This window comes from Arachis stenosperma, chromosome 3 (genome assembly GCF_014773155.1).
Source record: "Arachis stenosperma cultivar V10309 chromosome 3, arast.V10309.gnm1.PFL2, whole genome shotgun sequence".
Taxonomy (NCBI): Eukaryota; Viridiplantae; Streptophyta; class Magnoliopsida; order Fabales; family Fabaceae; genus Arachis; species Arachis stenosperma.
Genome location: NC_080379.1, coordinates 83,266,536 through 83,277,318, shown reverse-complemented (window position 1 = coordinate 83,277,318; position 10,783 = coordinate 83,266,536). Strand labels below are relative to the sequence as shown.

Here is a 10,783-nt window from a genome sequence, read left to right as displayed (position 1 = left end):
AGGGATGCATTTTCCTCCACACAACTATTGGGAGCAACTCAACGCCTCTTTGGAAGGCTTGAGTTACAACATGGACCAACTAAGGGTGGAGCACCAAGAGCACTCCATCATTCTCCATGAGATTAGAGAAGATCAAAGAGCTATGAGGGGGGAGCAACAAAGGCAAGGAAGAGACATAGAGGAGCTCAAGCGTTCCATTGGATCTTCAAGAGGAAGAACTAGCCGCCATCACTAAGGTCGACCCGTTCTTTGATTTCCTTGTTCTTATTTTTCTGTTTTTTGAATTTGATGCTTTATGTTTGTCTATGTTTGTGTCTTCACTACATGATCATTAGTATCTAGTGTCTATGCCTTAAAGCTATGAATAATTCCATGAATCCTTCACCTCTCTTAAATGAAAAATGTGCCTAATTACAAAAGAACAAGAAGTACTTGGATTTCAAATTTTATCTTGATATTAGTTTAATTATTTTGATGTGGTGGCAATATTTTTTGTTTTCTGAATGTATGCTTGAACAGTGCATATTTTTTTATAGTGAAGTTTATGAATGTTAAAATTGTTGGCTCTTGAAAGAATGATGAAAAAAGAGAAATGTTATTGATAATCTGAAAAATCATGAAATTGATTCTTGAAGCAAGAAAAAGCAGTGAAAAAGAAAAAAGTAGCGGAAAAAAAATGGCAAAAAAAAAGAAAAAAGAAAGAAAAAGAAAAAGTGAGCAGAAAAGGCCAATAGCCCTTTAAACCAAAAGACAAGGGTAAAAGGGATCCAAGGCTTTGAGCATTAATGGTTAGGAGGGCCTAAAGGAATAAAATCTTGGCCTAAGCGACTAAATCAAGTTGTCCCTAACCATGTGCTTGTGGCATGAAGGTCCAAGTGAAGAGCTTGAGACTGAGTGGTTAAAGTCATGATCTGAAGATAAAAAAAGTGTGCTTAAGAACTCTAGACACCTCTAATTGGGGACTTTAGCAAAGCTAAGTCACAATCTGAAAAGGTTCACCCAGTTATGTGTTTGTGGCATTTATGTATCCGGTGGTAATACTGGAAAACAAAGTGCTTAGGGTCACAGCCAAGACTCATAAAGTAGATGTGTTCAAGAATCAACATACTGAACTAGGAGAATAAATAACACTATCTAAAATTCTGAGTTCCTATAGATGCCAATCATTCTGAATTTCAAAGGATAAAGTGAGATGCCAAAACTGTTCAGAAGCAAAAAGCTACTAGCTCCGCTCATCTAATTGGGACTAAGTTTCATTGATATTGTAAGATTCATTGTATATTCTCTTCTTTTTAACCTATTTTGTCTTCAGTTGCTTGGGGACAAGCAACAATTTAACTTTGGTGTTGTGATGAGCGGATAATTTATACCCTTTTTGGCATTATTTTTAGGTTTTTTAGTAGGATCTAGCTACTTTTTAGTATATTTTTATTAGTTTTTAAGCAAAATTCACATTTCTAGACTTTACTATGTGTTTGTGTGTTTTTCTATGATTTCAAGTATTTTCCGGCTGAAATTGAGGGACCTGAGCAAAAATCTGATTCAGAGGCTGAAAAAGGACTGCAGATGCTGTTGGATTCTGACCTCCCTTCACTCGAAATAGAATTTTTGGAGCTACAGAGACCCAAATGGCACGCTCTCAATTGCGTTGGAAGGTAGACATCCTGGGCTTTCCAGGAATATATAATAGTTCATACTTTGTCCGAGTTTTGACAACGCAAACTGGCGTTTAAACCCCAACTTCCTGCCCTATTCTGGCGTTAAACGCCAAAAACAGGATAAAAGCTGGTGTTAAATGCCTAAACTGGCATAAAAGCTGGCGTTTAACTCCAAGAAAAGTTTCTACACATGAAAGCTTCAATGCGGAGCCCAATCACACACCAAGTGGGCCCGAAAGTGAATTTCTGCATCATTTACTTCTTTTTGTAAACCCTAGTAACTAGTCTAGTATAAATAGGACCTTTTACTATTGTATTAGACATCTTTGGATTATCCTTAGATCGATCTTTGATTAGTTTTAAGTTATCTTAGACTTTTATGGGGGCTGGCCATTTGGCCATGCCTGGACCTTCATCATTTATGTATTTTCAACGGTGGAGTTTCTACACACCATAGATTAAGGTGTGGAGCTCTGCTGTTCTTCGAGTATTAATGCAAAGTACTATTGTTCTTCTATTCAATTCAAGCTTATTCTTATTCTAAGATACTCATTCGCACACAAGAACATGATGAATGTGATGATCAAGTGACACTCATCACCATTCTCACCTATGAACGCGTGTCTGACAACCACTTCCATTCTACCTGAAAACAAGCTTGAATGTATATCTCTTGGATTCCTGGTTCACAACGCATGGTTGCCTCTCCTAACAACAGAGCCTTCCATTCCGTGAGATTAGAGTCTTCGTGGTATAAGCTAGAATCAATTGGCAGCATTCTTGAGATCCGAAAAGTCTAAACCTTGTCTGTGGTATTCCGAGTAGGATCTGGGATGGGATGACTGTGACGAGCTTCAAACTCATGACTGTTGGGCGTAGTTACTGACGCAAAAGGATTACTAGATCCTATTCCAACACAAGTGAGAACCGACAGATGATTAGCCCTACGTAACCCATAGTTGGACCATTTTCACTGAGAGGACGGGAGGTAGCCATTGACAACGATGAAGCCCGAACATACAGCTTGCCATGGAAAGGATTATGAATGATTGAACAAAGACAGTAGGAAAGCAGAGATTCAGATGGAATAACGCATCTCCATAGGCTTATCTGAAATTCCCACCAATGAATTACATAAGTATCTCTATCTTTATTTTATGTTTTATTTATCTTTTAATTATCAAAGCTTCATAAGCATTTGAATCTGCCTGACTGAGATTTACAAGATGACCATAGCTTGCTTCAAGCCAACAATCTCCGTGGGATCGACCCTTACTCACATAAGGTATTACTTGGACGACCCAGTGCACTTGCTGGTTAGCTGAACGAGTTGTGAAAAGTGTGATTTACAATTTCGTGCACCACACGCCCATAGTATAAACTCCATCCATCCTCTCTGAAAAATTGATACTGGCGTGCCACGCCCAGTAAAAACTCACGGGAGTGAGGTCGATCCCACAGGGATTGAAGGATTGAGCAATTTTAGCTTAGTGGTTGATTTAGTCAAGCGAACAAGAGTTGATTGTGTGAAATCTTGGTTGACAAGAATTAAATTGCAAGGGATGTAACAGGGAAGGGGTGAATTACAGTAAATTTAAGAGAACGGAAGATAAAAGTGCTGAATCTTAAAGTGCAAGAAATTAAATGGCAGAAACTTAGAACGCAAGAAATGTAAATTGCAGAATCTTAGAGTGCAAGAAATGTAAATGACTTGAATTGTAAATGGGTCAGGGATGTGGGATTGCAAAAATTAAACAGAGAAAAGTGAAATTAAATAAACAGTAAAGGAGCAAATGGATTCAAAATAAACCGGATCTCAAACGGAAATGAAAATAAGCTTGGTGTAGTAATTAAACAAGGAAATTAAAATGGAGACCAATAGATCTCAGAACCCAAGAGACTAGATAACTAAGTCTAAATCTCAATGCCTTCCTAGATCCAAATTCAGAGAGCAATTGCAAAATTTAAGAAGAGAGCAATGTAGAAAAGTAAATTCAAAGTTCAATTTCCAAAAGTTGCAATAAATCGAAACAGAGGGACTTCAGGGTGAGATTGAAATAGAATTCCTTCAATTCTCCAACCCAAGGTTCAAACAAGTGTGCAGGAAATGAAAATGAGAAAATCCAGGGGGAGAGAATGCAATTTTTCTTCCCAGAAACTCTAACACCAACGAAAACTAAAAACTCAATGAAAAGGCTCTCTCTGTAACTACTACGAAAATTCTAAAAGAAAGCTCCCAAAAGAAAAAGCTCTCCTAAAACTTAAAATCTAAGCTATTTATACACTCTCTTCAAATGGTCCTCAAGCCTTGAATTGGGCCTTTGATCTTGATGGAATTGGGTTGACAAAAGCCTCTGTTGATTGCTCTTGGTGTTGGGAAGAAACCCACTTGTGAACCGGGCCATGAACCATTTAAGCTTGAGTCAAAGTTTGAGGCAAGCTTTGACTCAAGCTTTTTTTAGCAGATTGCCCTTTTGTGCTGCCATCCACGTTTGGCTCAACGTTTGAGGTCAAACGTGAGCTCAAACATTGCTCCTTCATTGCATCTCTTTTGGCCAACGTTTGGCCCAACGTTTGAGGCAAACGTTGGCGCAAACGTTGGCTTGTTCAAGGCTTCAAACAAAGTACCCTTTCTTGCTAGAGTGGCGCCAACGTTTAACTCAAAGTTTGAGGCAAACGTTGGCGCAAGCTTTTTGCTCCCTGGGTGTTCTTTTTGTGGCGCCAACATTTGACTCAAAGTTTGAGGCAAACGTTGGCGCAAGCTTTTGATGCCTCCAGGGTGAAGTCAAGCTCTTCCTCACATTTGAGCTAAAGTTTAAGGCAAACTTTGGCTCAAGCTTTTTGTCCTCTTTTGCTCTTTGCCATTCCTTCTTTCTTCAACCTTCTTCAAAGCTCTTTTCACCTATCATCAATCAATCAAAAACATCAAAGCTATGTTATAATCATGAGAGTTCTTCTTCTTCTGGAAATTTAAGTAATTATGGTATAAAAACTCATGAAAATGCATCAATTCATCCATGGTTGATTGAATCAAAGGAAACATGAAATTCTACCCAAATGGCTTGCTTATGGCTCAAGAAAGTGCATAAAATCTATTGAAAACAAAGGAAAAAGACTAGTGAAACTAGGCTAAGATGACTTGTCATCACCCAGTAGTTGGCGTGCCACACCCATAATGAGCCTTCATCTTTTGTCTCTAAAGAATGATATTGGCATGCCACGCCCACTAGGTGGCGTGCCATGCCCTTTGATAGTGCTTGAATGGGAAGTGATAGGCGTGCCACGCCCAGCATTCAAGTGGCACGCCTTTGGTTAACTTGCCCTGGCGTGCCACGCCTTAAGTCCCAAGTGGCACGCCCCTTAGTTTTTATTCTTTGGGTGCTAAGGTTGGCGTGCCACACCTTCGACATCAAGTGGCATGCCCAGTGTTGTTGTTGAGCTCTGTAAACATTGGCGTGCCACGCCTGGAACCCAAGTGTCATGCCCAAGTCATGAAAAAAGCTGGCGTGCCACGCCTTCGATATCAAGTGACATGCCCAGTGTTGAGCTTAAAAGTCCCCTCTCTGGAATTCTGAAATGGTGTGCCACGCCTTCGACCCTAAGTTGCACGCCAATTGTGTATGAGGGGGTTTAGCGTGCCACGCCTGGCCCTGACGTGCCATGCCCGTGTTTAAACTTTCAAGTCCCCCTTCTGGAGTTTATAACTGGCGTGCCACACCCTTTGTATTTTATCTCCCTGGCATTCCATGCCTAGCCTTGGCGTGCCACACCCATAGTGAGCTCCCTAGACTTCTTCTCTGGAAAATGATGCTGGCATGCCATGCCCTCGATGTCAAGTGGCACGCCCTATATAGTTCTTTCACTTTGCCTTCTGGAATTGTCAACTGGCATGCCACGCCCCATTGCTGGCTTGCTATCCCCATACTAATTTGTGGCATTGTACCAAGTGGCACGCCCAGCCTTTTTTCTTGAATCCTCTTTCCTTTGTTGCTCTTTTCACTAGAAATTCAACACAAACTCATTTCAAAGAAATGTACTATAATATTCACCATTTACTTCATGAAATTGTATTGATTAATGAGATTATGCTCTTTTTATGGTCTTTTTTGATAAGAGAAAGAGGTAGATGATGCAAGTCATTACAACACCAAACTTAATCTTTTCTTGTCCCCAATCAAATCAATGTGAGTTATTCCTAAATGAATTGAGACTTGACCTTAAAGAAATGCATTCATTACCAGGGATAGGGCTAGGTATTAACTCATGTATGAATCTTATTGTTCTCATGTCATAATAAATTCCTAGACTCTTGAGGATTCTCTTAAGTGCTTGCTTTAAGAGCCCTTTCTATTGATTGTTACCTTGAAGTAGTAAGAATTGTTCTTTTCTTTTCACTCTTCTTTTGTTGTTTCAATTGACCATGACTCTTGGTGTTTTGTCTCAAGACGACCCATTAGATTAGGCTTTCAATTAGCACTCCCAAACTAGTTGGTTTTAGGGTACTAGGTGTTGAAACACCACTAAGAATTTACTTGCCCATGTCTCTTTTCTTGACACATCTTCACCACAAGCATCTACTAGGATCTTGGCTCTTTGAGCTATTTGTCTCTTACTTTTATCCTAGTAGTTGATGCTCAGAGCCTTGGGTCTTTTACTTACTACTTCTTGGTTCTATGGATATTCAAGAGTCATCCTTAGCATCTACTTGTCATATCCTCTAAGTCCAGTTATTCATTATGACTTATTCTCTTCCAAATTTATCCAAGGTTCTATACTTGGCTCCTTATCTCTTAGTCTTGAATTATCTCACTTGGTCTTAGTCTCTTTACTCTTGTTTTTGCAACAACTCATCATTGACTCTTATGAAAACAAACTACTTTTATTGATGGTTATAAAACTTAAGCAACATTTTCTTTCTTCAAACTTAAGGTACCATTTCAGACGACTCATAAAAGACTTCAAAAACATAAACAAACTAAGCAACTACTATCATAATACTGCAACTACTAAATAAAAATTCAGAATTGAAATTTGCAACCATGGGACTCAACAACCTTTGATTTCTTGAAACAGCTTCACTTCATTGGCCCTTTTCCCTTGTCTTTTTTCTTGGACGAGGACTCATCATCATCCTTCTTCTTGGATGCTCCCTCTTGTACAAAGATGTCTCTTGGCTTCCAAAAGCCCAAACTCGTCATATAAGTCCTCTCATCTTCCTTGTGCTTAGCCAAGATCTCTTCTTGCCTAGCACTCAGTTCCTCCATACCTTGCATAAATGTTGGGTATCCAGGCTTCAGGCCGCCACAGCATTGCACAGATGGTTCAACTTTGCTTGTGTATTTATGTCATATTGCCTCCTTGAAGTCGTCCTGGCTTCATAGAGATGCCTAAATTTGGCAAGGTTTCTCTGCTGCACTCGTTATTGCTCCATAATTGTGTTGAGGCTGCCTTGCATCTCTCCCCAGTGGAATTGGCCTTGTTGCTCCTTCATGTATTCCATGCTCCCTTGGAGTTGTTGAATGCTTTCTTGCGTCTGATCCTATTGCTTTTGTTGCTCTCTCAATTGGCTTACATCCTCTCTCAAGTGGTGTATGTCTCCTTGCATTTGGTGGATATCTCCTTGCACTTACTCCCAGTTGAAACCTTCAGGAAAATGTGGATATGGTGGTAGTGGAAGTGATAGGTATTGTGGTTGATCCTCAGCTTCTTCTTGCTATGGTGGACCTTGTGGTAGGTATTGTGGTTGCTCCTTGCACTTGCTCCCTTACTCTCTGCAGTGGTTGACAGCCACTACTTTAGCCATCTTTTTGGCAGTTATAGGCTAGTCTTGGTCCACCAAAACTTCATCAATTATCTTCTCCACCCCAGCCTCATCACATAGCCTTTGAATAATGCTAGGGATGGCCAACCTTGTGCTGTCCTTAGTGCTTTTCAGCACCCTATAGATGTTGTTGGCAATCATCTCCCCAACATTGACATTCTCCCCTCTCATGATGCTGTGTATGGCAAAGCTCTCTCCAAAGTGACCTCCGAAGTGTTGGAGGTGGGGTTGAGGGATCTCCTTACAAAGTCTAGCCACCCTCTAGCTTGGGGGCTCAAATCTCTTCTCCTCAATTGATTGGGCCATCTATCTTTGTCATTAATCCATTGCATATTGAGAATGCAAATTTTGTTCAAAATGTCTTCAAATCCGGGATCTTGTTGCTTCACCCTCTCTTCAAAGCTCCGAGTAGAGTTTGTGTGCTTTACCATCAGCATTCTATCTATGTTGGAGGGACTATAGTCAATAGTCTTTCCCCTCACACAGCTTAGATAGTCATAAGTTTGCCCAGGCTAGGGCATAGCATTGGTGTAGAATTCCCTAACCAAACTCTCCACCACTTTCTTTAGTAGGTTGCACAAGAGTGCCCATCCTCTGTTAAGGTTAGGAGCTCTATCTATTGTATGGATTGATACTATTATTTTTCTATTTTAATTCATGTACTGATTTATAATTCAAGAATTGTTTTCGTTCTTTATTTTATGAATCTGGGTGGAACAGAAGTATGACCTTGGTTCTAATTGAGTTCTTGTATAACTTGGAAAAGCTCTTTACTCGAACAACAGCTTGAAAATATATTCTCCTAAATTTCTAATTATCTGGACTTAACGGGATACATGACATATAATCCTCTTATATTTGGGTAATTAGGATTTCTGTGGCATATAAACTAGAATTAAACTTCACCCTCTAATTGGAATTAAGTGACCAAGGAATTGGCGGTTGATAAATTTTAGAGGAGACTAAAAAATTCTAAGGAATTATGGTTTAGTCACATATAGTTAGTAAGAAAAGTCAATCCGGAAAATATATAACTCGAAAGCCTTAACTATTTCTCCGTACATATTTCACAACTTGTTTACTGCTTGCTTTCTGATATTCTGAATTTACTATTTATGCTTTTGAACTCTCAAAACACCATTTTCTGCTTGTCTAACTAAGTATATCACATAACCATTGTTGCTTAATCCATCAATCGTCGTGGGATCGACCCTCACTCACCTGAGGTATTACTTGGTATGACCTTGTGCACTTGCCGGTTAGTTTGTGGGTTATAAATTCCGCACGAAGTTTTTGGTGCCGTTGCCGGGAATTGACAGTGATTAACAACTATTAGTTGTTTGATTGCTTAGATTAGGCGTTTTAGATTTAATTTTACTTAATTTCTACTTTAGTATTTTCTAATTTTAGTGCTATTATTTTTCCTTAATTTCTGAATTTAAGTTTTGCGTTTCCTAGTTATTTTTATTTTTATTTTAATTATTAACTTAGCTCCACAATTTCTAAAATTCTTGTCCTAAATTTACTAGTAATTTTGAATTTTATTTATTTGTTTTAATTAGTATTTTTATTTTATTATTTTACATAGGTGACCTCACTAGGAATTCTCTACACTCTGACGTAAAGAGTTCCATCTTTTCTTGTCTTCTGTCTATTTATGAGTAGGAACAGGGACAAAGAACCTCTTTTAAACTTTGATCCTAAATCTGAAAGGATTTTTAGGCAGCGTTTGCAATAAGCAAGACTCTACAAGGCTGCAGAGTCCACTATGGATCATAATAATGATGCTAATGCCAATATGGCAAATCCAATTGGGAATGAACAACTCAGAAGAGTGCTTGGCTCATACACTGCTCCTAATGCAGATCTTTATGGAAAAAGCATTGTAGTGCCTCCTATAGCTGCAAACAACTTTGAGCTGAAGCCACAGCTAGTCACTTTGGTGCAATAAAACTGTCAATATCATGGACTCCCTCAGGAAGATCCCAATCAGTTTATCTCTAATTTTCTCTAGATTTGTGATACTGTAAAAACTAATAGGGTGAATCCTGAGGTGTACAAACTCGTGCTCTTCCCATTTGCTCTGACGGATAGAACAAAGCTATGGCTAGATTCTCAACCCAAGGAGAGTCTAGATACTTGGGATAAAGTTGTCACTGGATTTCTTACTAAATTTTTCCCACTAAAGAAGCTGACTAAGCTTAGGGTAGAGGTTTAGACCTTCAGACAGAAGGATGGTGAGACCCTCTATGAAGCTTGAGAGAGGTACAAATTGCTAACTAGGCAATGCCCTCCGGACATGTTCTCTAAATAGACCCAACTAGATATCTTTTATGAAGGCTTGGGTGAAATGTCCAAGATGTTCTTAGATAATTCTGCAGGTAGTTCATTGCACATGAAGAAGACACCGGAGGAAATTATTGAGCTTATTGAATTGGTTGCCAGTAACCAATATTTATATTCATCCAACAGGAATCCTGTGAACTCTGAAGCTCCTCAAAGGAAAAGTGTTTTGGAAGTGGAAGCTGTTAATACTCTTCTTACTCAGAATAAACTTTTGTCTTAGCAAATAAGTCTAATTACTCAACAGTTGAGTGGAATACAAGTTTCAGCTGTCAACACTTAGAGTGCATCTCAAGAGATCTCCTATGACATAACAGGTAATTTTGTGCAAAATGATAATTATGATTATGCTCAATCTTCTTCTGAATAGGTCAATTACATGGGTAGTGGTCCTAAAAATGCCAACAATGATCCACACTCTAAGACCTATAATCAAGGGTGGAAAAATCACCCAAATTTTGGGTAGAGAGACCAACCTCAGAGATCTCAGAATTTCAACAATAATTCTCAAGGCGATTTCCAGCAAAATAATCAAAATAACTGCCAATTTTAGTCTCATCCACAACAACCACCTCAGCAGGAAAATTCTCAACCTCCACAGAACTTTAACTGGGAGACAATGATGAATAGTTTTATGCAGAAAACCAGAGCTTCTATTAGAAACTTGGAGGTGCAAATGGGTCAATTGAGCAAGTAAATACCTGAGAGGTCTTCAAGTACATTTCCTGGTGATACAGTGGTGAACCCAAGAGAAGATTGGAAGGCTATTCAATTGAGAAGTGGTAAAGTAGCTGGTTCTGAGACCAAGGTCAATGAGGAACTAGCTGAAAAAGAACTGAAAGAGCAAAACCGTCATCTAAGAATTTCTTCTCGGTAAAAGAGGAAATAACTTTGTTGCATGTATAGTTCCCAACCGACAAGCAATACTCAATCAAAGTTTTAATTATGGTTCTCACAAGTC

General features: G+C 39.0%; 1 non-coding gene across 1 annotated transcript; it reads right to left on the bottom strand.

The window, feature by feature from the left end:
- Positions 1-9,676: 9,676 nt before the first annotated feature.
- LOC130972773 (small nucleolar RNA R71) lies at positions 9,677-9,783 on the bottom strand. Its single transcript, XR_009083936.1, has one exon. It is a non-coding gene; the product is annotated as a small nucleolar RNA R71 (small nucleolar RNA).
- Positions 9,784-10,783: the final 1,000 nt, after the last annotated feature.